Consider the following 25,278-nt stretch of genomic DNA (forward strand, 5'->3'; position numbering starts at 1 on the left):
CTGTTAAATTTCCTTCGCTTTTGAAGCAGAGAGGAATGATTACAATTTAATTTCACTGATTGTGTGGTTCAATTACGATCATTAAGTTTACCGTGGTAGTAGAAACACTATGCCAGACACTCCGAGAAACGCTGAAGCCATGTAACCATGCCTCTCTAGCACCGATGTGATAATGGATTTTGAGTTATCGAGAGACGGCGAGACACTGTAATAACGTTTTATCATGCTTTGGGAGTACAGATAGAAAGATTGTACTATAAAAATATCTCTGTAGCCAAGTACGCTAGGAAACACTGATGTGCAGCGGAAAATCTCTGTTATTGACTATAAACACTAATGCAGCATGTTTCAAATACACGGTTTCACGTCTACATAAATGACGACAGAAGCATGGGGTAAATTTTATCTTACGCATAAAGACATTAAAGTTTTTTGAAGGACATCATCTTTACGCCAGTGACTGTTATAAGTTTTTATTACACTATTGCAATTTCGGCCTTAGGCCATTATCAAGTGCTGATATTATGGCACTTGATATTGGCCTAAGGCTGAAATTGCAATAGTGTAATAAAATCTTATAACAGTCACTGGCGTAAAGACGATGTCCTTCAAAAAATTTGTTATGATTGTGAATCCTAGCTACAACAAGTTTATACATAAAAGTTTATCTTCGCGCCAATTCCAACTGCTGGTTCACGTGGTTGCCGATAGGTTGTCTCTGGTACACCTAGTTTTCTCGCTCGCTCTTTTGTTATCAAGGTGGCGATAATGCAGCAACAATAAGCATTGCGATCTCTGTTTAAACAGTTGCAATGCATTTACAACTGAGTGGCGTGATTTTAGTCGAGAGTAGTCCTTCAAAAAAATTTTTAGGACTGTGAATCCTAGCTACAACAAGCTTATACATAAAAGTTTATCTTGGCACCAATTCCAACCGACAGACCGACAAACTTGGACGTGTGCAGCCACTTTGGCAACCGCCGACCAACCATCCGACAGTTGACACCCCCCCCCCCCCCCCTCTCGCCAACCATCCGACAAAAGTTCGTTTTTTGTTAATGCGTGCGGGATTAAATGCTGTTGTAGTGTAGATGATTGAGTTCGAGGTTGACGAAACTTTAATTGCTTGGTTGGTTGATTCGGAGGACCAAACAGCGAGGTCATCGGCCCCATCGGATTAGGGAAGGATGGGAAAAGAAGTCGGCCGTGCCTTTTCAAAGGAACCAGCCCGGCATTTCCCTGAAGCGATTTACGGAAATCATGAAAAACCTAAATCAGGGTGACCGGACGCTGGTTTGCACCGGCGTGCTCCAAAAATGAGAGGTCAGTGTGCTAACCACTGCGCCACCAAGCTCGGTAAACTTTAATTACAGAATTCTTGGAGAAATTTAAAGCTCGCGAGGAGTTTGGCATTAGAAAGGCAAGAAATGAAGCATCTGTTTCATTTTTTAACGAATTTATAATGGTTTCATGTGGTACACAGAGAGAGTAAAAGACATATATTTTGTGAATAGACATCAGTCGATGTTATGTATTTCGGTTTTTAGGTTTCATTTCCAATACTGCCGGAAATGAAATCTAATAACCGAAATGCAGACATATTTGATCTTAGCTTTAATTTCCGATGCGTGTAGGAAGTAAAATCTGAAAAGCGAAATATAGACAGTCCACGGACATTTATTGGCTCAAATGGCTCTGAGCACTATGGGACTTAACTTCTGAGGTCATCAGTCCCCTAGAACTTAGAACTACTTAAACCTAACTAACCTAAGGACATCACACACATCCATGCCCGAGGCAGGATTCTAACCTGCGACCGCAGCGGTCGCGCGGTTCCTGACTGCAGCGCCTAGAACCGCTCAGCCACTCCGGCCGGCGGATTTTTATTCATAAAAAATGCTTGCTTCATTGTTAAAAAGTGTTGAAACATCCAGCCTCCATCCAAACCTTCTCCTATGAAGAGCAAATCTGCTAAACGTTTCATTTCTTGTGTGTCTTGTTTATGCTAAGTACATAATGAGTTAATAAAGTTTACACATCATTTTCTTAGGCAACTCTAAGTCACGTTGCAGGCTTGAGGACTCATTTTAGATAGTAGCTGTGGGGATACAACTGCACTGAATTTGAACCCCTCGTAACACCTGGTAGCAGCTGGAAACCGTGGAGTAGCTAAGTCCTCCTCGCAGCTTACAGACTATCTCAGGTCTGTATTCTCTTTCTTTAACAATGTTTGTATGATGTTCAGCTTCAAAATGCATTTTTCAGTCATTTTTTGATGATTTCGAAAATCATCGGCTCCCAGCTCCTTAAGTAACAGAGCGTGGGCGAATTTCTTTCTTTGTATTAGCCGCTTCTTTGATCATAGCTTTCTCTCGGCTTTTTTTTGACCTTGTTGTCTCTAAAACACCCAAGACAAAGCGTAGTTTTTGTTTCGGTGTAAAACGAGTCCGAATCTCGTGGAACATAGCCTCAACTTAAGATTAAAAAAATCGCAATACGGCGGCATTATAATCGCTGATTGCAATTAATACGGACATGTGTAGGCTGCCACGAAGTTGATCGGTCGGTCAGTCGGCCAATATGTTACAGCACAAAGCACTCGAGAACGACACCAGCAGTTTAGAGACAGTTGTGTATGTAAGAGGAAATCCCCAGGTCTACTCGTTGTGCCAGCTGAGAGATATCGGATGAATTAACTCCAGAAGTGTGGGATGAATGTGACCACCGTATGGTTGATGTGCGTCCGGTGGAAGGCATATTGAATATTTGTGAAATATCAGTGAAAACTTTGGTCCTAAAATTGTGAAACGTACTGCAAGATTGTATGTGCATGCATGGAAAAGGTATACCCTTGCAAAAGCAGCTGGTTCTTTTGAAAAATATAAACTTTTTACTCCTATTGGTAAGTTAAGATTTGTCCCAAGTTTCTGTCTTCAATGATGTTGAAGATACAGCCTTTCTGAAATTGGATGAATGTTTAGGAAATGCCCTGAGTAAACAGTATTTACATGTCTTACACAGTAATCTAAGAGTGTTGCAACGAATCCATTGCTACCTATTTCATTATGTTCGAGGAAGTCAGGGAGGTTTCGATTGTTCGGCTCAAGACGCCACACATGTGCAAATATCTACATGATAAATTACGGCTTAGCTACTGCTAAAGTCGTGAAATTCTGTAATTGTTCAAAAGTGGACTCGAGACAGTAAATTTTAGTTTATTTCAATTTGCTGCAGAAAAGTTGCATTGTCGATTCGTTTAACGTTGAATTTATACATTTGCCACTTCTGCAACCGATAAATTGGAAGTGTATGGTGATACTATTGTATACACGAATCTAAGTTGATAAGAAAAGGAAATTGATGTATTTAGATTTTATACCGTGTGACGTGACAGCAAATGGTATGCCTTCTTAACTAAAATGCGTTTAAAGGTGGGTCGATACAGCTGTCAGCGTGGGAGCGATGCGGAAGGCAACAGCAGTACACATGTTGCAACACGGCAGTAATCTGTCCAGCCAACAATTACATTACATCAGCAGGCTGGACAGCGACAGCGCCACTGACATGGTTTACAATATTCCAAATTACCCGTATGCAAATTAACATCTGCCACGCCGCGACCCAGCCCAGCAATATTAGTGGAGCCACTTACTTTACAGCTGCGACGTAATAGGAAGAAATATGAAGCACAGAATTGACAGCACGTTTAGAAAGACTTTGCAAGACAGACTCGTACGAACCATAACGTTTAGTTGAACTCTAGTAACCGATACCAACATTAGCTTTTTTTATTGGCTGCTCGAATTACTGCGTTAAAAACATTTGGCAGTGATGAATTATAAATGTAGCTTACAGATAATATAAAAACCAATCTGAACATTTAAGCGTACTTCACAGTGCATGTACAGGAACGTACGTACTGGAAGCACACATTTCACGAAGTAGTGGCCGTGAAGTATATCTGAAAGTGTTACCAATAAGAATATAATTAAATACGATAAAACTGATCTTCATAAGGACACAACGAGAAAACTGGCCTTCTTCTGTGCGCAAAGCAGTGTAACAAATCTATCAAAAACATTCATTCCCTTGTTTCTACCGAGCGAGGTGGCGCAGTGGTTAGCACCCTGGACTCGCATTCGGGAGGACGACGGTTCAAACCCGCGTCCGGCCATCCAGATTTAGGGTTTCCGTAAATTCCCTAAATCGCTTCAGGCAAACGTCGAGATGGTTCTTTTGAAAGGGCACAGCCGATTTCCTTCCCCGTCCTTCCCTAATCCGATGGGACCGATGACCTCGCTGTTTGGTCCCCTCTCCCGAATCAACCAACCAACTGTTATTTCGTTCTAGATCTGTCAAAGGCCACGATGTCTCGATCCTAGTTATCGTCTCACACATGATGTTCGTTTCAACTGTCAGCTGGAAACGCTCACACATGATGTTCGTTTTTACTGTCAGCTGGAAACGCCATCAGCCTTTTCTTCGGTTTCCAGGCTATGGTGAGCACTATACAGGGTGTTACAAAAAGGTACGGCCAAACTTTCAAGAAACATTCCTCATACACAAATAAAGAAAAGATGTTATGTGGACATGTGTCCGGAAACGCTTAATTTCCATGTTAGAGGTCATTTTAGTTTCGTCAGTATGTACTGTTCTTCCTCGATTCACCGCCAGTTGGCCCAAATGAAGGAAGGTAATGTTGACTTCGGTGCTTGTGTTGACATGCGACTCGTTACTCTACAGTACTAGCGTCAAGCACATCAGTACGTAGCGTCAACAGGTTAGTGTTCATCACGAACGTGGTTTTGCAGTCAGTGCAATGTTTACAAATGCGGGGTTGGCAGATGCCCATTTGATGTATGGATTAGCACGGGGCAATAGCCGTGGCGCGGTACGTTTGTATCGAGACAGATTTCCAGAACGAAGGTGTCCCGACAGGAAGACGTTCGAAGCAATGGATCGGCGTCTTAGGGAGCACGGAACATTCCAGCCTATGACTCGCGACTGGGGAAGACCTAGAACGACGAGGACACCTGCAATGGACGAGGCAATTCTTCGTGCAGTTGACGATAACCCTAATGTCAGCGTCAGAGAAGTTGCTGCTGTACAAGGTAACGTTGACCACGTCACTGTATGGAGAGTGCTACGGGAGAACCAGTTGTTTCCGTACCATGTACAGCGTGTGCAGGCACTATCAGCAGCTGATTGGCCTCCACTGGTACACTTCTGCGAATGGTTCATCCAACAATGTGTCAATCCTCAGTTTAGTGCAAATGTTCTCTTTACGGATGAGGCTTGATTCCAACGTGATCAAATTGTAAATTTTCACAATCAACATGTGTGGGCTGATGAGAATCCGCACGCAGCTGTGCAATCACGTCATCAACACAGATTTTCTGTGAACGTTTGGGCAGGCATTGTTGGTGATGTCTTGATTGGGCCCCATGTTCTTCCACCTACGCTCAATGGAGCACGTTATCATGATTTCATACGGGATACTCTACCTGTGCTGCTAGAACATGTGCCTTTACAAGTACGACACAACACGTGGTTCATGCACGATGGAGCTCCTGCACATTTCAGTCGAAGTGTTCGTACGCTTCCCAACAACAGATTCGGTGACCGATGGATTGGTAGAGGCTGATCAATTCCATGGCCTCCACGCTCTCCTTACCTCAACCCTCTTGACTTTCATTTATGGGGGCATTTGAAAGCTCTTGTCTACGCAACCCCGGTACCAAATGTAGAGACTCTTCGTGCTCTTATTGTGGACGGCTGTGATACAATACGCCATTCTCCAGGGCTACATCAGCGCATCAGGGATTCCATGCGACGGAGGGTGGATGCATGTATCCTCGCTAACGGAGGACATTTTGAACATTTCCTGTAACGAAGTGTTTGAAGTCACGCTGGTACGTTCTGTTGCTGTGTGTTTCCATTCCATGATTAATGTGATTTGAAGAGAAGTAATAAAATGAGCTCTAACATGGAAAGTAAGCGTTTCCGGACACATGTCCACATAACATATTTTCTTTCTTTGTGTGTGAGGAATGTTTCCTGAAAGTTTGGCCGTACCTTTTTGTAACACCCTGTATATATGAGTTGCCTATGGCTCTCCGTTCCCTTACAACCTATAATTTGTGAGATGATAGATAGGAAAGGCTAAAGCGCGCGGGTATGACAGACGACATGGTAGCGCGATTCCGTACACAGGTGGGCATAGTTGCGAGAGGGTATCATATTGCTATTAGATTATAGCATACGGCACGTGCTAATCAGCAATTGGCGGGCTGTACCGCCCACGATTTAATACGCGGCTTTCAGAACGGTAGCAGCATAATTGAAGGTTACTACGAGTGGCTTTCTCCAAGCGAGTGGCCGTTGAAATTGGTGCATGGCGGGAGGGTGCCGATATGACAGAAACACAAATGTGGCTAATTATTTCACGGCCACATGAATAAAACCAATACTAATGAATCTACGTAATTGGAAATGGCACCACTAGAAAGAGAAACATAAGGCAAGGATACACGTTTAATGACCCTCTTTGTCTGGTGGAATAGTGCATTATCTAAGGATGATGAAAGTGTAGATTTACATTTTTTAACGTAAAACGTGGTCGGCGGCCGCAGAGTCTAAGTCCGCGTCGGTCGAGACACTGGACAAATCACAAGGCTAAGCTGATACTTCCTCAAGTACGGCTATCCGCACAATCTGCAACAATATAGGCTGCCGAAGTTACTGGAGGAAGTTTGTCTTCTGTTTCAGCTGTTATGAAACGCCCGTAGACTACTGGTAAACAGCGCGTCGTCTGAATGCAGTTTCTTGCAGTCGAAACTACTCGTTGCCTAAACTTTCATAGCATCTTTCGAGTGAATGCTGAAGTCCTGAATGTAATGGTGGAACAGCTACAACGTATTTTATTTTCTGACATACCAGTGGTAATAGTTCCGTCCAATAATATTTTTCGACAAATTTCTTGGCAGATTGTCTGCCTTTGAACGTCGCTAACGTCAGACCTCCCCAGGACCTAATGCTGGCACAAGGCAGCGGCTGTCGCGACGGAGCCCTCGCCTTGTGACGAAAGCGTCAGATACCGCTCATCGCATTGAGGAGTATTAAGTGCTTTAATGTTGTCGAGTAATGCTCCACAAAAAAGTCTATGTCTTGCATTACACCTAAACTACGTTGTTTAATGCTATTATTAATACTTTCTATCTCGTTTATTTTCCATTTAGAAACGATTCCCCATGTAGTTGTTCGTCAGTAATTCGCAGTTTTTCGTCAGGCCGCACTAAGTAACTGTGGTGTAATGAGTTTTACTGTCACCGTCTTATTTCTTACCGTAAATGTATGCGATAAACTGTGTGAAAACCTTGCAGTGCTTGCTCTATATTAGCGCAGGCACACTACACATTTTGAGATAGCCGGCCGAAGTGGCCGAGTTGTTCGAGGCGCTACAGTCTGGAACCGCGCGACCGCTACGGTCGCAGGTTCGAATCCTGCCTCGGGCATGGATGTGTGTGATGTCCTTAGGTTAGTTAGGTTTAAGTGGTTCTATGTTCTAGGGGACTGATAACGCCAGAAGTTAAGTCCCATAGTACTCAGAGCCATTTGAACAAACATTTTGAGATACACAAATGGATTCATGGGGAACTTAACGCTGATCGAAAGTGATATTTAAGGTACTGAATTGCTGATTTTTGAAGCTACACAGAGTGGAAGGAAGCTGCTAGAGTCGGTGTCAGCAAACATCTACGGGGGTTCCTAATTGCTCTTACACAGATTTAGCACGGAGAAACTATTCCCCCGACATTACGTCCCACGAGACGAACAAAACTCAAATTCGTGTCGTTGACGGTCAAGTCGAGGTTCTTCAGAGACGTCTGTTTAGTGAAAAAGCTTGGTACTCACAAAACAGACATCTATGACCATTAACAAAGTCTACTGATTCGACCTTGTGAGAAGACTACTTCTTACAATATGCAGCTCAACTAAAAAATAAAAAGAAGAACCAATTAGTGTACTGAGCTGGACTGCGATAAGACCTGAGTAATAACACCATCCGTACATCACAGGACATGTGTGGGACCACTGATCTGAGTCTGACCGAGGGAAGATTATAATAGCCCGGAGGCTCGGCTCGAGCATTTCGGAAACAGCACGACTTGTTGGGTGTTCGAGGAGTGTTGTGGTGAGTGTCTTCAACACGTGGCGAAACCAAAGTGAAACCACGTCCAGACGTTATGGGGTTGGGTACCCACCTCTCATTACAGATGTCGGCATCAGACTAACACTGGGCAAAGTACAAGACTGTATGAAACTTACTGGCAGATTAAAACTGTGTGCCGGACCGAGACTCGAACTCGGGACCTTTGCTTTTCGCGGGCAAGTGCTCTATCAACTGAGCTACCCAAGCACGACTCACGCCCCGTCCTCACAGCTTTAATTCTGCCAGTACCTCGTCCCCTACCTTACTGGCAGAAGTAAAGCTGTGAGGACGGGGCGTGAGTCGTGCTTGGGTAGCTCAGTAGGTAGAGCACTTGCCCGCGAAAGGCAAAGGTCCCGAGTTCGAGTCTCGTTCCGGCACACAGTTTTAATCTGCCAGGAAGTTTCATATCAGCGCACACTCCGCTGCAGGGTGAAAATCTCATTCTGGAAACATCCCCCAGGCTGTGGCTAAGCCATGTCCCCGCAATATCCTTTCTTTCAGGAGTGCTAGTTCTGCAAGTTTCGCAGGAGAGCTTCTGTAAAGTTTGGAAGGTATGGGACGAGGTACTGGCAGAATTAAAGCTGTGAGGACGGGACGTGAGTCGTGCTTGGGTAGCTCAGTTGGTAGAGCACTTGCCCGCGAAAGGCAAAGGTCCCGAGTTCGAGTCTCGTTCCGGCACACAGTTTTAATCTGCCAGGAAGTTTCATATCAGCGCCCACTCCGCTGCAGGGTGAAAATCTCATTCTGGATCGTGTGTATCGTGCTCTGGTTGCAGGCCACGTATACCCCTTCATGACGAACATGTTTCCCGACGGCAGAGACATTTTTCAGCAAGATAGTACGACATGCCACAAGGCCCGGAGTGTGATGGAGAGATCGAGAAACACTGTGGTGAGTTCCAGTTGATGTTCTGACCCCCTAACTCGCCAGATCTAAACCCGATCGAACACATCTGGCATGTGATTGAACGTGGCGTCAGAGCTCATCGTCCGTCCCCGGAATTTACGGAAATTAGGTGGCTTACGTGTGCGGATGTGGTGATACTCCATCCAGCGACCTACCAAGTCCTCATTACATCCATACCACGACGCGTCGCCGCTGTTATCGGTGTCAAAGATGGATATACCGGCTATTGGGTAGATGGTCATTGTGTTCTGGCTGATCATTGTATGTAGCAGTGGCAGAGTTCATACTACATATTCGATTGTTGAATAATATACTGTGACAATAATATACCCGTCGTTACGGTGTGAAACCAACAGAATTTGTTGCGAAGTTTTATCTTCGTCACCGGCCTCCTGGTGTCTCCTTAGTTATTGTGCTTTTCCTATTGCCCGACTAACGAAACGATACGGCAAATGTGCGTATTCCGTTTGGCGAAACATCCGACACTCGATTCTTCCAGATTCACTGGTCATGTGAACTGGTACTAAATAGGGATACGAAAGGTCTTGCGAGTGAACGAGTAGCAATAATAATCATCATAGTAACAATAACACAATAATAACGAATGAAGTTTATTGCATTGGAGAGGAAAGTGAATGAATAAAAACAATAAATAAAAGTTGGCTGATCATTCAGTTGGCACGATGAAAAGATTTTCTTAGCATTTTAGCACTGAGTTACGTTTTGGCTATTTGCTGAGAAAAAAGAATAACTGAAGCGATATACATTGGTAATACAACGAAATTTGAACCAGCAACTACCCTTGCCTTAGATCACGGGAACAGCATGGCGCCATGCAGCAAACATGACGCAGCTTAGTTTAACTCTCTGCCATTGCTCTAGTAGTAATTAATGATGACAGTTCACAACATGAAATACAACAACAGTTAAAATTTAAGCTTTGAATTACCTTCCTAGAATAGAAAAATGAAATTTATGATCTCGATGTTATATAAACGCTGTGACTATTCAGATTATTTCATCAGTATGAAAAAACTATATATTACAAGACTTAATAATTTCATTCCCGAACGGGAATGAACGATCAGGATGATCCAGACACACTATCATCTGCATTAGCGTCTGCGTCTTATCTGCACTGGCAGTATGTAGAACTTCATAACTGTTCGCAGTGTCTTCACTTCTTTCCACAGCATGCTCCCACCAGTTCACAGTCGAGTTGCGCTTGCAGACGCCAATATAATGAATGGCTGCAAACGAATAGTACATCACACCATTGGAAAAAGGGGCTTCCGGCGAAAGCTTCTTTTAACGAAACTAAGAATGTGTTTTGTCAAATGGCTCAAATGGCTTTGAGCACTATGCGACTTAACTTCTGAGGTCATCAGTCGCCTAGAACTTAGAACTAATTAAACCTAACTAACCTAAGGACATCACAACATCCATGCCCGAGGCAGGATTCGAACCTGCGACCGTAGCGGTCGCTCGGCTCCGTACTGTAGCGCCTAGAACCGCACGGCCACTCCGGCCGGCTGTGTTTTGTCCAGAATGTCAAGAAACAGTAAGGTGAAATGCACTGCTGCCCCAAACGGGCTGTATCTGCATGTAGTCTTGTGGTATATACAACTAGAATATGAGAAATACCACCAAGTTGTGGATATGTTTTCGACAATAGCTTAATACATGGTTGACACAGAATAATAATAAATGAAATTGTGAATTCGTAGGGGAGCATTGAACATATTACTATTGAAGCTCAAACAAAATAGAAGAAATAAGCAAATGTGCAGTTGCATGCACTTCCATAAGTTTTTGACTTCCAGATCTGCTATAGGTAATGAATAATAACAAGTTTGTTAATTGCTTCCGCGATTTTTCCCGTCTTGGTTGACACCGAGATGATGAACAAAATACACATTCTTGCCACTGATAGTTCCTACGAATCTGTTCAGAGCGTTTCTCTTGTTTTGTTGGTGACGTAAGTTGGTATTCACGAAGCAGACGACTACTGCTACACCTGCGAGGCTGCCAGGTGACACATGGCATGGAGGATTAAGATTTGTCACTTATGACAGTTAGCAATCCACTTAAAGATGCGGCGAAAGGTATTTGTAAAATACACCTTTTGTAGCAAAATTGGAACTGATTTCGGAAGCAGCTACCGTTTTAGAAAGTGAGCACTTTACATCTACGTGGACAAGGCATTGCTGAAGTAAACATTCTCTCATTGCAATAATCGTAGCTGAGGTAGATACCTTGTAACGTGAAAGGTGAGAGTAAGGGTAGCTCATACAAGAAGCGACACTTTTGGAATCAAAAACTTTTGCTTTACCAACCCAGAGTGATATCTTAAGTTGGAGTTATTCAGAATACTTAATCAAGCTGACAAGAAAACTTCAAGCGAATTTAGCAGGATCAATCAGTCTCACACCTGCAATTCATTGTTACGACAACAGAGTCGTCAAAACAAAATATAAGACGTTGCAACGCCTTCACTTCTCTAGTGGCAAGAAGAATGCGTTGTGGTAGCTGGAATCATGCTTAATCGGGACTGAACTACCGATGTAGTACATTGCCCCACACTAGACTGGATCATACATGGTTCCAGCTACGATAAAGCATTTTGCTTGCCACAAGCGTAATAAAGACTTCCTGCGTTGTACGCATTTTTGGCAGCTCTATTGTCATGACAATTATATGTTTCTGAGATGGGGGTGACGAACTTAAGCCCACTTCTTGTTCCCATAAATTAATACTCACGACCAAAAATGTAGTAAATTGATTGTGAACCTTTACAACCACAGTTATTTGATACAATATAGTCATTTAATTTTTGGTAGCAGAAACGTCGTGAGCAGAACATAAAAACAAAAGAAAAACATGGTAAAGGCGGGAAACGAGCCACCAGTGTTTATGGTTGCTGACCAATGTTATGTCAGCTGGAGAGAGTTAACGAGTAAGTGACTTTTTTTAGCAGTGATGTGATTAAATCATTTGCAGTTTTAATAATACTGAAGGGTCGCATACTCTATGAAGAGATCACTGTAACCCTGAAAAAATTTGAAAAGCAACTGGAAAAACCATATAATGGCGTAACACCAAACGAACTTTTCGAAGCCATGTGTTCACAAACAGATAACGATTTCTTTTATTTCCTATTTTGTGATGGTGACAAAAAACTAAATTTCGTTTGCAGGTAACATTCGGAGTCTTCATTTGCTACGATTTCCACCTCTGTCGTTGTCTAATTCAAATTGACTCCACCCCAGTTGGTAGCTGGGGACATCATGTCACAATGAGATTCCGAACAAAGGTAGAGACCTACCATCTTCATCATCTTCATTTGGCTTTTCCAGAGGTGAAGGACGTCTTTTCGAGCGTTTTAGAATTTTTGACTCAGTTTATAATCTAAAACGAGACCACTGGAATACTGAGCAAGAACCAACCCACTGGCCCACACGAACCCACAAAAATCCTTTCCCAGCCATCGACTTACATTGAAATTGCTCAATAATATCAGCTTACTACATCTAAATATACATGATTACTCTGCAGTTCATATTTATGTACCTGGCGGAGGGTTCATCGAACCATCTTCAAGCTACTTCTCTACCGTTCCACTCTCGAACAGCGTGGGAAAACCGAACACTCAAATCTACCCGTGTGAGCTTCTATTTCTCTTAATGTGTTGTGATGATAATTTCTCCCTATGTAGATATTTGACGCTCTGAGGCGAAAGTTGATGACTGAAATTTCATGAGAAGGTTCTGTCGCAGCGAAAAACGCCTTTGTTATAATGACTACCGCCCCAATTCGTGTATCATATCCGTGCCACTCTCTTCCCTATTTTCCTATTTCACGATAATACAAAACGAGCTGCCCTTCTTTACACTTTTTCGATGATCTCCGTCAGTTCTATCTGATACGAATCTGACACTACACAGTAGTACTTCAGAAGAGGGCGGACAAGAATAGTAGAAGCAGCCTCTGTAGTAGACCTGTAGCATTTTCTAAGTGTTCTGCCTATAAATCGCAGCCTTTGGTTTGCTTTCCTCACAGCATTACTTATGTCATCGTTCCAGTTTAAGGTATTCATAATTTTAATTCCTAACTGTTTAGGTCAGCCTACAGCCTTTTGATTTGAGTGATTTATCGTGTAACCTAAATTTTGCGGATTCCTTTCAATACTCATGCGGATGACTCAACACTTTTCATTATTTAGAGTCAAGTTTCACTACTTGCGCCATACAGATGCCTTGTCTAAGTCATTTTGCAACTCGTTTTGATCATCTGATGACTTTACAACATGGTAAATGATAGTATCATCTGCAAACAATTTAAGAGGGCTGCTTAGACTGTCTCCTAAATCGTTTTCGTAGATCAGGAACAGCGGAGGGCCTATAACACTTCCTTGGGAAACGCCAGGTATTAGTCCTGTTTTACTCGATGACTTCGCGTCAGTTGCTACGAACTGTGGCCTTTCTGACAGGAAATCATGAATCCAGTCACACTACCACCTTTATTTACTAAACTACAATAACACTGCAAAAGGTGTCTGTCTGATGGAACCGCAAATATAATTTACTTCACATTGTAAGTCGTCAATAATAGCTAAACCTATCAAGAACATATCCCGGAAAGAGCTCGCGGTTGCCTGTCCTGGTCAGAGTAGTTACTGCGCGAGAGCTTCCTGTCGATGCAGGAGAGGACAGCCCGAAGACGCCGGCCGGCTAACGTCAGGCAATGCAGGTCAGGTCATCACTATGCATCGCTCGTTGTACCTATGACCTACGGCGCACGTTGCTGCACTCGTATAGCAAGGGTATAATTATTTATTTACAGTGTATGATTCGATATTTTGTGCGAAATACCGTGTAATCGAAAAGTCAGTATAAATTTTGAAACTGAATAAATCACGGAATAATGTAGATAGAGAGGTACAAATTGACACACATGCTTGGAATGACATAGGGTTGTATTAGAACCAAAAAAAAATACAAAAGTTCAAAAAATGTCCGACAGATGGCACTTTAACTGATCAGAATAGCAATAATTAGCATAACAAAGTAAGACAAAGCAAAGATGATGTTCGATTCAGGAAATGCTCAATATGTCCACCATCATTCCTCAACAATAGCTGTAGTCGAGGAATAATGTTGTGAACAGCACTGTAAAGCATGTCCGGAGTTATGGTAAGGCATTGACGTCGGATGTTGTCTTTCAGCATCCCTAGAGATGTCGGTCGATCACGATACACTTGCGACTTCAGGTAACCCCAAAGCCAATAATCGCACGGACTGAGGTCTGGGGACCTGGGAGGCCAAACATGACGAAAGTGGCGGCTGAGCACACGATCATCACCAAAGAGATCTTTCACGCGTCTAGCCATATGGGGTGGAGCGCCATCCTGCATAAACATCGTACGTTCCAGCAGGTGTTTATCAGCCAGGCTGGGGATGATGCGATTCTGTAACATATCGGCGTACATCTCACCCGTCACGGTAGCAGTTACAAAACCAGAATCACGCATTTCCTCGAAGAAAAAAGCCCGATAACGGTAGATGTGGTAAATCCAACCCATACCGTGACTTTCTCGTCGTGCAATGGAGTTTCCACGACAGTTCTAGGATTTTCTGTTGCCCAAATTCTGCAGTTGTGGGCGTTGACAGACCCTCGGAGCGTGAAATGAGCTTCGTCGGTCCACAACACGTTACTCAATCAATCGTCATCTTCCGCCATCTTTTGAAACACCCACACCGCAAATGCCCTCCGCTTCACTAAATCGCCAGGTAACAGTTCATGATTCCGATGGATTTTGTACGGATAGCATCGGAGGGTACGCCTAAGTGCCAACCAAACAGTAGTGTATGGAATGCCTGTGCGACGTGCGACTGCACGAGCGCTGACTTCCCCGTGCATAGACGAACCCGCTACAGCCTCCATTTCTTCCAGAACTGTCTCAGCAGCATTACGCCTTGCGCTCGGTCGGCCACTACGGGGTCTATGGTCTAAACAACCCGTGGCTTCGAACTTCCAAATCATTCTTGCCACAGCTGCATTTGTCAACGGACCTTGATCCATTCGAATCCCCTTCCTATGGCGTTAGGATCATAACGCTGAACCAGCACATTCCCCATTCTGGTAATACAGCTTCATTAAAAGCGCCTTTTCAGGTAACGTCAACATGCTGCGACTGCTGGCGCATCTGATCCTCTCTCTCATTACAGCTCCTTTTATACATGATTGTCATGCGCAGTCACTGACGTTTTGCTGTCCAGCGCCATCTGTCGGTCATTTTGTGAACTTAGTTTTTTTTTCTTAACAAAACCCCATGTCATTCCAAGCATGTGTGTCAATTTTTACCTCTCTACCTACATTATTCCGTGGTTTATTAAGTTTTCAAATTTATACTGACTTTTTGATCACCCGGTATCTTCGGTAAGCCGAGTGAACACCGCGCAGTAACAACACCGTTGTGACCATCACTCATGAAACAAGTTACGCTGGGAATATTGAAGCATGTGATTTAACATTGTCACTAAATTTTGTCTGAAAAGAATACGAGAGCACAAGTTCAAAAACAGGTTGTGACATTAAATGATACTCTGTTTGTGGCTGACTACAATTCAGTCTACTACACTAATTTTAATTTCATTCCTTCTGCTGATAATATCCAGAACGAATTCCCACCTGCTCTGAACTTTGCGTTGCCTGCGTGGTGAAAGTAAGTAAGACAGTTTTGTGTCAGTTGACAATCTGAAATGATTACAGGCAAGCGCAAAGCTTTTCACTGTTATACAGTTTTTCTCCTCTTTACAACTTGTTACTCACTACAGTACTTCGCAGAATAATGTAGGGGATTCTCCGTCTGAAGGGAGCAATGAATACAAGACCGTAAATAAAAAAGAAGAGAATTACAAGGCCGTAAATAAAAAAGAAGAGAATTGAAACTCAGAGCTGTGTTTAAACTCAGATCAATTGGTAAATAAATGTGACGGTACATCGGCGAAGTCTGTGGTATAATACGTGAACAGTATCGAGATGCTTCTGAAGCATCATGCCAGACAATTCTCACTGTCCAACAACGGCTGTTACAATCGATACCTAATTCTGGCCACGGAAAGAACTGCCCAGCTGTACGTTACTTTCACGGAGACTATAATACCCAGAACACTACACAGATGCTCCATCTTAGTTGGTGGATAAATTATTTATTATTTAGATTATAGATTGTTCGGTTAGGTGAAAGGAATTTTCTGTTCTAACTAAAGCCCTTCGGCTAAGAATTGTTGCAGAAGGGGTCATCACTGACAGCAGCTTTAGTGTCATGTAAACAAAGTCCTTCGATAGCTCGTGAGATAATGGATGTAACTGACGAAAGGAGAAAAATAGAGAAATGCATCAAATGAAGCAGACACAAGAGAAAAAAAAAATGTTCAAACGTGTGTGAAATCTTATGGGACTTAACTGCTAAGGTCATCAGTCCCTAAGCTTACACACGACTTAACCTAAATTATCCTAAGGACAACATACACACACCCATGCCCAAGGGAGGACTCGAACCTCCGCCGGGACCAGACGCACAGTCCATGACTACAGCGCCTTAGACCGCACGGCTAATATCGCGCGGCAGACACAAGAGAATACGAACGTCTAAAATATGAGATTGTCAGGAAGTGCAAAATGGCTAGGTCGGAAGAGCTGGAGGAAAAATGCAAGGTCTTAGGACCATGCTTGAGTATGGGAATGACAGATGGCACATGTAACAAAATGAGAGATACACGTAGAAAAGAGAATCAGCTGCATGAATATCACGAGTTCAGATGGCAATCCAATATTAAGTAAAGAACGGAAAGCTGAATGGCGGAACAAGAACACAAGAAGGCTATGTAAGGGATAGAAAGAGAGGAGCAGGCAGGTGAAGGTAAGTTGAGAGATACGATACTGTGAAAAGAATTTGGCAGAGCATTGAAAGAGCTAATTCGAAAGAAGGCACCTGGTGTTTATGACATTCCTTAAAAATTGACATGCTTGGGAGGAAATACGATGATAAAACTTTTCGCTTCGTATGCAAGTTATACGATACAGGAGAGATACCTCTAGACTTCAAATGGTTCAAATGGCTCTGAGCACTATGGCACTTAATTACTAAGGTCATCAGTCCCCTAGAACTTAGAAATACTTAAACCTAACTAAGCTAAGGACATCACACACATCCATGCCCGAGGCAGGATTCGAACCCGCGACCGTAGCGGTAGCGCGGTTCCAGACTGTAGCGCCTAGAACCGCTCGGCCACTCTGGCCGGCTCCAGACTTCAAAAGGACGTCACAATTTCAGTTCCACAGGAGGAAAAAGTTGAGAGGTGCGAATATTGCGGAACTTTCATTCTAGTAAGTCATGACTGCAAAGTATTGAAAGAAATTACGAGTATTTAAACAAAAATTGGAAATATGGCAAAAACTGAACTCAGAGGAGATCATTTTCGGATCCGGAGAAAAGTAGCAACATGTGAAGCAATACTGACGTTAGGATTTACACGGTAATTAGGGGAAGGCAAATCTATGTTTATAGCGATTGTGGATTTTGAGAAAACGTTTGACAATGCTGACTTGGACTTACCCTGAAAGTCTGAAGAGCAGAGTAAAATACAGGAAGAGATCAGTTAATAACCTTTATAGAAATCAGTCTGCAGCCGAAGGCCATGAAAGAGGAGCAGTAGTTGAAAAAGAACTGAGAGACTTTTGTTGCCTATTCTTGATGTAATTCTCGCTGTGCACTGAGCACACCACAGAACTGCAGAAACGCCTTAACAAATCTGTATTTGCAATTCGAGTGTTAGCAGACATAGTCGACATAAAAATAAGAAAGCTTGCATACTTTGCTTACTTTCATTACATAATGTCATATGGTATAATATTTTGGGGTAACTCTTCAAATCAAACAAAAGTTTTCAGAGTCCAAAAGCGTGTAATACGTATTATTTGTGGAGTAAATTCACGGACGTCCTGTAGAAACCCTCTTCAAAGAACTGGTTATACTAACTACTGCCTCTCAGTATATTTACTCCTTAATGAAATTTGTCCTAAATAATGCGTCTCTTTTTCCAACAAACAGCTCAGTTCATACATACAATACCAGGAACAAAAATGATCTGCACAAGGATTTAAAAGCACTTTAGTTCAAAAAGCGGTCCACTACTCAGGAACACTCATCTTCAATAATTTGCCAGCAAACATAAGATGGTTCAAATGGCTCTGAGCACTATGGGACTCAACTGCTGAGGTCATTAGTCCCCTAGAACTTAGAACTAGTTAAACCTAACTAACCTAAGGACATCACAAACATCCATGCCCGAGGCAGGATTCGAACCTGCGACCGTAGCGGTCTTGCGGTTCCAGACTGCAGCGCCTTTAACCGCACGGCCACTTCGGCCGGCAGCAAACATAAGAAATTTAGTTACAAATGAAGATCAGTTTAAAAGGAGTCTGAAAGACTTACTAGTGGCCAACTCCTTCTACTTCATTGACGAAATTTTTAATAGAAACAAATGATGTATTGTATATAATCATACTATTAGTATTGTTATTTCAGCTTAAAAAAAAAAACAACTGACATGTTCCACATCCACGAGGATCTCCTCAGCACGGATCTATGGAACGAGAAACTAATCTGATCTAATATAATCTAATCTAAAGCAGGTAGTAAAGAAAACCAAGGAGAAGTTTGGAACGTGAAATAAAGTTCTGGACAAGATAATGAAAACTTTGAAGTTTGCGAATGACGTTATAATTCTGTCAAAAACGGCAAAATACTAGGAAGAGCAGTTGAATGGAATGTACAACGTCACGAATGTAAATGAAAGGTAATTGAGTTCAGTAAAATTAAATCAGGCTATGCTGAAGAAATTTTATAAGGAAATGAGACACTAAAAGTAGTAAATGAGTTTACTTACTTAGGCAGCAAAATAAGTGAAGATGGCAAAAGTAGAGATGATATACAAAATTCAGAGCGGCAATAGCAATAGAAGCATTTCTCAAAAAGAAGAACTTGTTGACATTAATACAATGTTAAGAGTTGGAAAGCTTTTTCGCGGTGTATTTGTCTGGGTTGTAGCCTTGTACGGAAGTGAAACGTGGACGATGATCAGTCCAGACAATAAGAAAATGAAAGCTTTTGAAATGTGATGCTACAGAAGAATGCTGTAAATGAGAATACTGAGGTGGTACCGAATCGAATTGGAAAGAAATTTATGTCACAGCTTGATTAAAAAGTAGTATCGGTTGAAAGGACGGTTTTTGTGTTATCAAGGAATCATCAGTTTGGTAATGAATGAAGTGTGGGGTGGCAAAAATAGATGAGGAAGACCAAGACTTGAATACAGTAAGTAACTTCAAATGAATGTATGTTGCATTAGTAATTCACAGTTGAACAGAATAGTTGATTGATAATGTCACTACAGAATGTTTCATTTTATTGACTGAACCACAAGGTCACCTCTTCTTGCATTGCTTCATCATTATCGAAATGAAGTCCTCAGTGATCTTTTAGTTTTGTAAACAGATAAGAATCGGACGACACCAAGTCAGGACTGTATGTAAGATGATCGAGGACAGTGAACACAAGACGTCGGATTGTCGCAGAAGTGGCAGCCCTCGATTGTGGTCTGGCATTTTCATTTTGAAGGAGAGGGTGCTCTACGTGTGGACGAACTCGATTACAGCCACGCTGTTTCTCACCCACCGACATCTTTACGTTACACACCGTCATTTTACACGCTACTATTTGGAGGCCTCTACCAACAGCGGGATGCAAATATGTAGATATCAATAATAAAGATATAGAATGTTAATAATGTTTGTTTTATTCAAAAAGCGTTAAGAGTTGTCACATAAAGGTTTGGTGGCGATACTTTTCCACACGCCATCGTACATGAGAGGGGAACTCATGAAAGGACAAGGCACACGCTGTTATCGAATGCTTCTTACCCAAATGTTAACGTTTTGTTAAACAGCCTCTGCACCGACGTCAGCATACGCGCATATCTGTAACAGTTGATTTGCGAAGCGGCCAACCATCACACCCCTTGATGGGGTCACCAGGGCCCAACCCCCAACTGCAGCTCATCACACCGCTCTTCCTACCGTTAATAAACCTTTCATACGTCCCGTCGACCATGTCATCAGCTCAAAACGCGGTTAAATCAGTGCTCCGTACATTCTCACCTCAGATTAAAAAGCTGGTAAAGAAAAGTGATTTTCATAATAATAAACAAGTAGTGCAGCTAATATCTACCCAAACTTTCTCAGAGTGTAATCAAATACGAGGGGCGTTTGAAAAGTCCGTGCAAAAATAAAAACTACTTACGTGTTTGGGGTAAACCTTTTTTATTTTTCAACAAGGTATCCTTTTATACTTATACACTTCGTCCAACGCTGTTCTAATTTGTTGATCCCTTCCGAATAATAGGAATTGTCCAAGTGTGCAAAATAGCTATTAGTTGCTGCAATCACCTTCTTGTTTGAATAAAATCTTTGTCCCGCCAGCCATTTCTTCAAATTGGGGAACAAATAGTATTCCGAGGGAACCAAGTCTGGAGAATAGTGGGATGTGAAACGAGTTGGAATCCTATTTCCATTAATTTTGCGACCACAACTGCTGAGGTGTGTGCTGGTGCATTGTCTTGATAGAAAAGGACTTTTTTGTGATCCAATCGCCGGCGTTTATCTTGCAGCTCGGTTTTCAAACTGTCCAATAACGATGAATAATATGCACCTGTAATAGTTTTACCCTTTTCCAGATAGTCGATGATGATTATCCCTTGCTAATCCCAAAAGACAGTCGCCATAACCTTTCCAGCCGAAAGACTGCTCTTCGCCTTTTTTAGTATAGATTCTCCCTTGGTAACGCATTGTTTAGATTGTTGTTCGGTCTCAGGAGTGTAGTAATGTATCCATGTTCTATCCACAATGACGAAACGATGCTTAAAGTCCTGCGGATTCTTCCTGAACAGCTGCAAACCATCCTTGCAACACTTCACACGATTCCGTTTTTGGTGAATTGTGAGAAATCACGGAACCCATCTTGCGGATAGATTTCTCATGTCCAAACGTTTATGTAAAATATTATGTACCCGTTCATTCGAGATGCCCACAGCACTAGTAATCACACGCACCTTAACTCTTCTGTCATCCGTCACCATATCAAGGATTTTATCAAGGATTTCTGGAGTCATAACCTCCACAGGGCATCCAGAACGCTCAGCGTCACTTGTGCCCACATGGCCACTCCGAAAATTTTGAAACCACTTAAAAACTGTTCTAAACGAAGGTGCTGAGTCACCGTAATGTTTATCAAGCTTCTCTTTAGTCCCCTGCGGCGTTTTTCTTTTCATAAAGTAATATTTAATCACTACACGAAATTCTTGTTCGTCCATTTTTTGACAATCACTCGACTTCCTTGATTCTCACATATACCAAACACAAAGAAATAGACCAATATGGCTGAAACTTGGAGTGCGTACATTCCAAAGATGCTACTAACTAAACATGACCTCGATACTCGCCGGTGGTGCCATCTCTCGGACTTTGCACACACTTTCCAAACGCCCCTAGTATTTGCTACATAGCCGCGTTAGCAACTGCTTCACAAGTGACTTATGTAAAAACAGACACATATATAGCCATTTTGACAAAGTTCAGTACGCTGTAGTCTTAAGTATACATTCGTATGAAGAAACACGAGAATCCACGCATTCAAGTTTACACGTATTCGGTAATCATTTAACACGTGAAGACGTAAACATTCTCCTAAGGTAATTTACATGACTTTATAACTGCGTACATTCTTGTGAACGTTCTAAAGCACTAAAAGAAGCAGTTAAATCTGAAAACCGCATGGAATGCCAAAGTGATTTCGTAGGTGGCCCCCAAAAATGTCTAGGGCTTCTTGCTTTTAGTTTGTTACCATAGCATGTCCCACTCTCATTTTTGTTAATTGTCGCCACTTTTGTACAATTTTACTGCTCACTCCTCAGCATAAACTGAGAAAGTAGTAATGCTACTCAGCTAGCCGATCACATAACTCACCACACACCAACGTCTTATCGTGATAACTACAGGAGTTCACAAAATGTCCATAATGTGGGGTTGAACAAAATGGATGTATGTTCAGCACTAGAGGGTTCAGAGCTACCTGTGACCACTCTCACTTAGGCTTATAATAGCTTTCCCAAAACATTTTGGCGTAAGTATCAATAATTTCGTTAACAAGGACATGGCCAAATTCCATTCCCATCCTTGTCCAGTTTATGGAGTACTCCGCCTCCTATGATATTCTCGAAGAGATAGTAAACATTAACTTTACAGCCTTTCCAAAACTCGCACTTACATAGCTGAAATACGCAATTTAGTCATATGATGACATGTTGGAGACCGTGGCTGTTTTTGAAGACAAATGTTGATATCATAGCATCTGTGACACTCATATGTTTGTAAGCTCTTTGTATGTGTCAAAACATGTGGTGTGTGGTTGGAATGATCTCAGCGACAAATCTAAAGTGTACAGTGAGAACTATTACGTGTGCAACAACGAGGATGCAGTGGGAATGCATTCACATCGATTGGATGAACATTATGAAAACAATCACTCGAAACCGACGTTTCACGTAAGTCACTTGCAATGAAAATCTGCAACGCAACCATCTGCGTGTGGCGTGTTTGTAATTATGTTTTATTTATATTTTAGGACAATTAATCTATAAAAACACACCAAATGTCAGAAAGAAAGCGTAAACCGTCTGATGATGAATCGCAACGATTCGAAACCGGTAACGGTTTCCTTTGAATAAAGGAACTCAAAGTAAATTTGTGGCTGGTTGCTGTCCTAACACCATCAACATAGCTGAAATAATCTAAAAATTGAATGTAGGTGTCCAGTTTACTACATTCATCAACGAAAACTTCACATTACAAGGATAAATTCACTAGTGTGCAAAACTTCAGGGTGAAAGTAACTTTCGCATAATGTGTCACTGCCAAGTAACATAGCTTGATGAGACATGGACCGTGCATACAAAGAACTGCTGCAATATAATGCAGAAGGCAACTGAAATAAAACGCAGTGAGATGAACAGAAATGTCACTTTTCTTCAAAGACAATAGTTACACTTAAATCACCACGAGTTATGATGGTCCCCTGTACATTACAGAAGGCAGGACATGGTTCTTAATAGGATGTATGATCACCACGGGCGGCAGTGAATGCTGTACAACGTGTTCCCATGTTGGTCAGAAGATTGGTAAAGAGTTTCTGTAGTAGGTCGTTCTATTCCTTTATCAGTGCGGTTGACACTGGCTGTTTGGTTGTTCGTGCAGGTGGTTTTGCTGCCGTACGTCTCCCCAGCGCATTCCTCTCGTACTCAATGGGATATAGGCCTAAGTTGGGGCAACGGGCAGGTCACTCCATTCGTCAAATATACTCTCATTCAAAGAACTCCTCCACTTGCGCAGTTCGATGCGGTCGCGCATTATCTTCCATAAAAATGTAGTCAGGGCCGGATGCTCCCTGAAGGGACGTACCGAGCGAGGTGGCGCAGTGGTTAGACACTGCACTCGCATTCGGGAGGACGACGGTTCAATCCCGCGTCCGGCCATCCTGATGTAGGTTTCCCGTGCTTTCCCTAAATCACTCCAGGCAAATGCCGGGATGGTTCCTCTGAAAGGGTACGGCCGACTTCCTTCCCCATCCTTCCCAAATCCGATGAGACCGATGACCTCGCTGTCTGGTCTCCTTCCCAAACAACCCAACTGAAGGGACGTACATCGGGAAGGCGTACGATGAGATGATAAAATTGCCAGGTGGGCGTAACGTGTTCAGAGATTTTGATATCAGTACGCCCATGCGACATTATGCCTGTCCACAACACATCACCTGGACCACAAAAATGATCATGTTTGACAATATTCTGGATGAATTACGTGTTCCCACCTCTCGCCGTATGGGGGTACGCCCAGACTCACTAGTCAGACTGTATCTGTTCTTAACGGAGGAGATTAAGCAACCCCACTCCTCGTTGGCCCAGTCCCGGTGCCCTTTGCACCATTGCAAACTACCTCTGGATTACGGGGCCCGGGTTCGATTCCCGGCAGGGTTGGGTATTTTCTCCGCCCGGGAGCTAGGTGTCTGTGTTGCCCTTATCATCTCATCATCATCATCATTCCGGTAGCGGCGAAATTGGAAATGGAAAGATTGGAACTTGTAAGGGCGCTGATTACCACGATGTTGAGTACCCCACAAACCAACATCATCATCATCATTATCACCACCACCATAGCAAACGGTGCATCCTATGTGCGGGTGTCAACGTAACGTACTGGTCGTTGGGCAAAGAAAGGACTCCCATGGAGTCGCCGTGACGCTCTGTGCAGTAATACTGCTTGCACTGCAATCCTGTTTAATGTAGTTGCAATTGCACCCGCTGTTTGATGTGGGTGACTTATTGCCTGTTGCATAATGTAGTCGTTATCTGCTCTTTTACCTGACTGTGGCCGTCTACCCCATCTCCTTTGGGCAGCGGTCCCTGTGGTCCGGAACACTCTCCATGGACATAAAACGATGCTGTGAGCAATACCATACTTCTGTCTACACTCGCCACCCTTAGTCCTTCTTCCAGTTTCCCGATGGTCCTTCCCCGAATAAAGTCAATAAGATGTTGTCTCTGGACCATGTTGTAAGGAAGAACACGACTGCAGTGCACCGTAACTGTTAGCTGATTGATACGTAATCTCTTTTCCCGCTTCTTCAACTGCCTCGTGTTCCGAGGCCAGCCGCATTAGGCGGTACAGTCAGGCTGATCTCACGCAGAGTGGCGTCCAGCTTCCTGAACACGACTTGGAGACTTCTGGCAACATGACAGTGCACATTAATTCATTTCCGCCCGGTTGTTCACATGTTACGTTTCTTTATCTGTCTCGTCTTTAAACTTTTCAGAGCAGTATAGTTCTCACCAACACTTCTAAATATTGGTCCTTCCTGCTGCCCACTCCGTCTTCAAATAGTAGCTGCATGCCTAACTACGTAAGTTTAAGACTACGAATCCAGAGTTCTACAGTTGAAGCTTTGGTCGGATCTAGAATTTCTTTCTGTTGCGTATCGCTTCTTT

At 42.8% G+C, this 25,278-nt stretch overlaps 1 protein-coding gene across 1 annotated transcript in view; it reads right to left on the reverse strand.

Moving 5' to 3' along the window:
- LOC126249404 (glutamate receptor ionotropic, kainate 2-like) overlaps window positions 1-25,278 on the reverse strand; it is a 376,144-nt gene that overhangs the window by 108,582 nt on the left and 242,284 nt on the right. The gene's annotated exons all lie outside the window — the stretch shown is intronic.

This window comes from Schistocerca nitens, chromosome 3 (genome assembly GCF_023898315.1).
Source record: "Schistocerca nitens isolate TAMUIC-IGC-003100 chromosome 3, iqSchNite1.1, whole genome shotgun sequence".
Lineage (NCBI taxonomy): Eukaryota > Metazoa > Arthropoda > Insecta > Orthoptera > Acrididae > Schistocerca > Schistocerca nitens.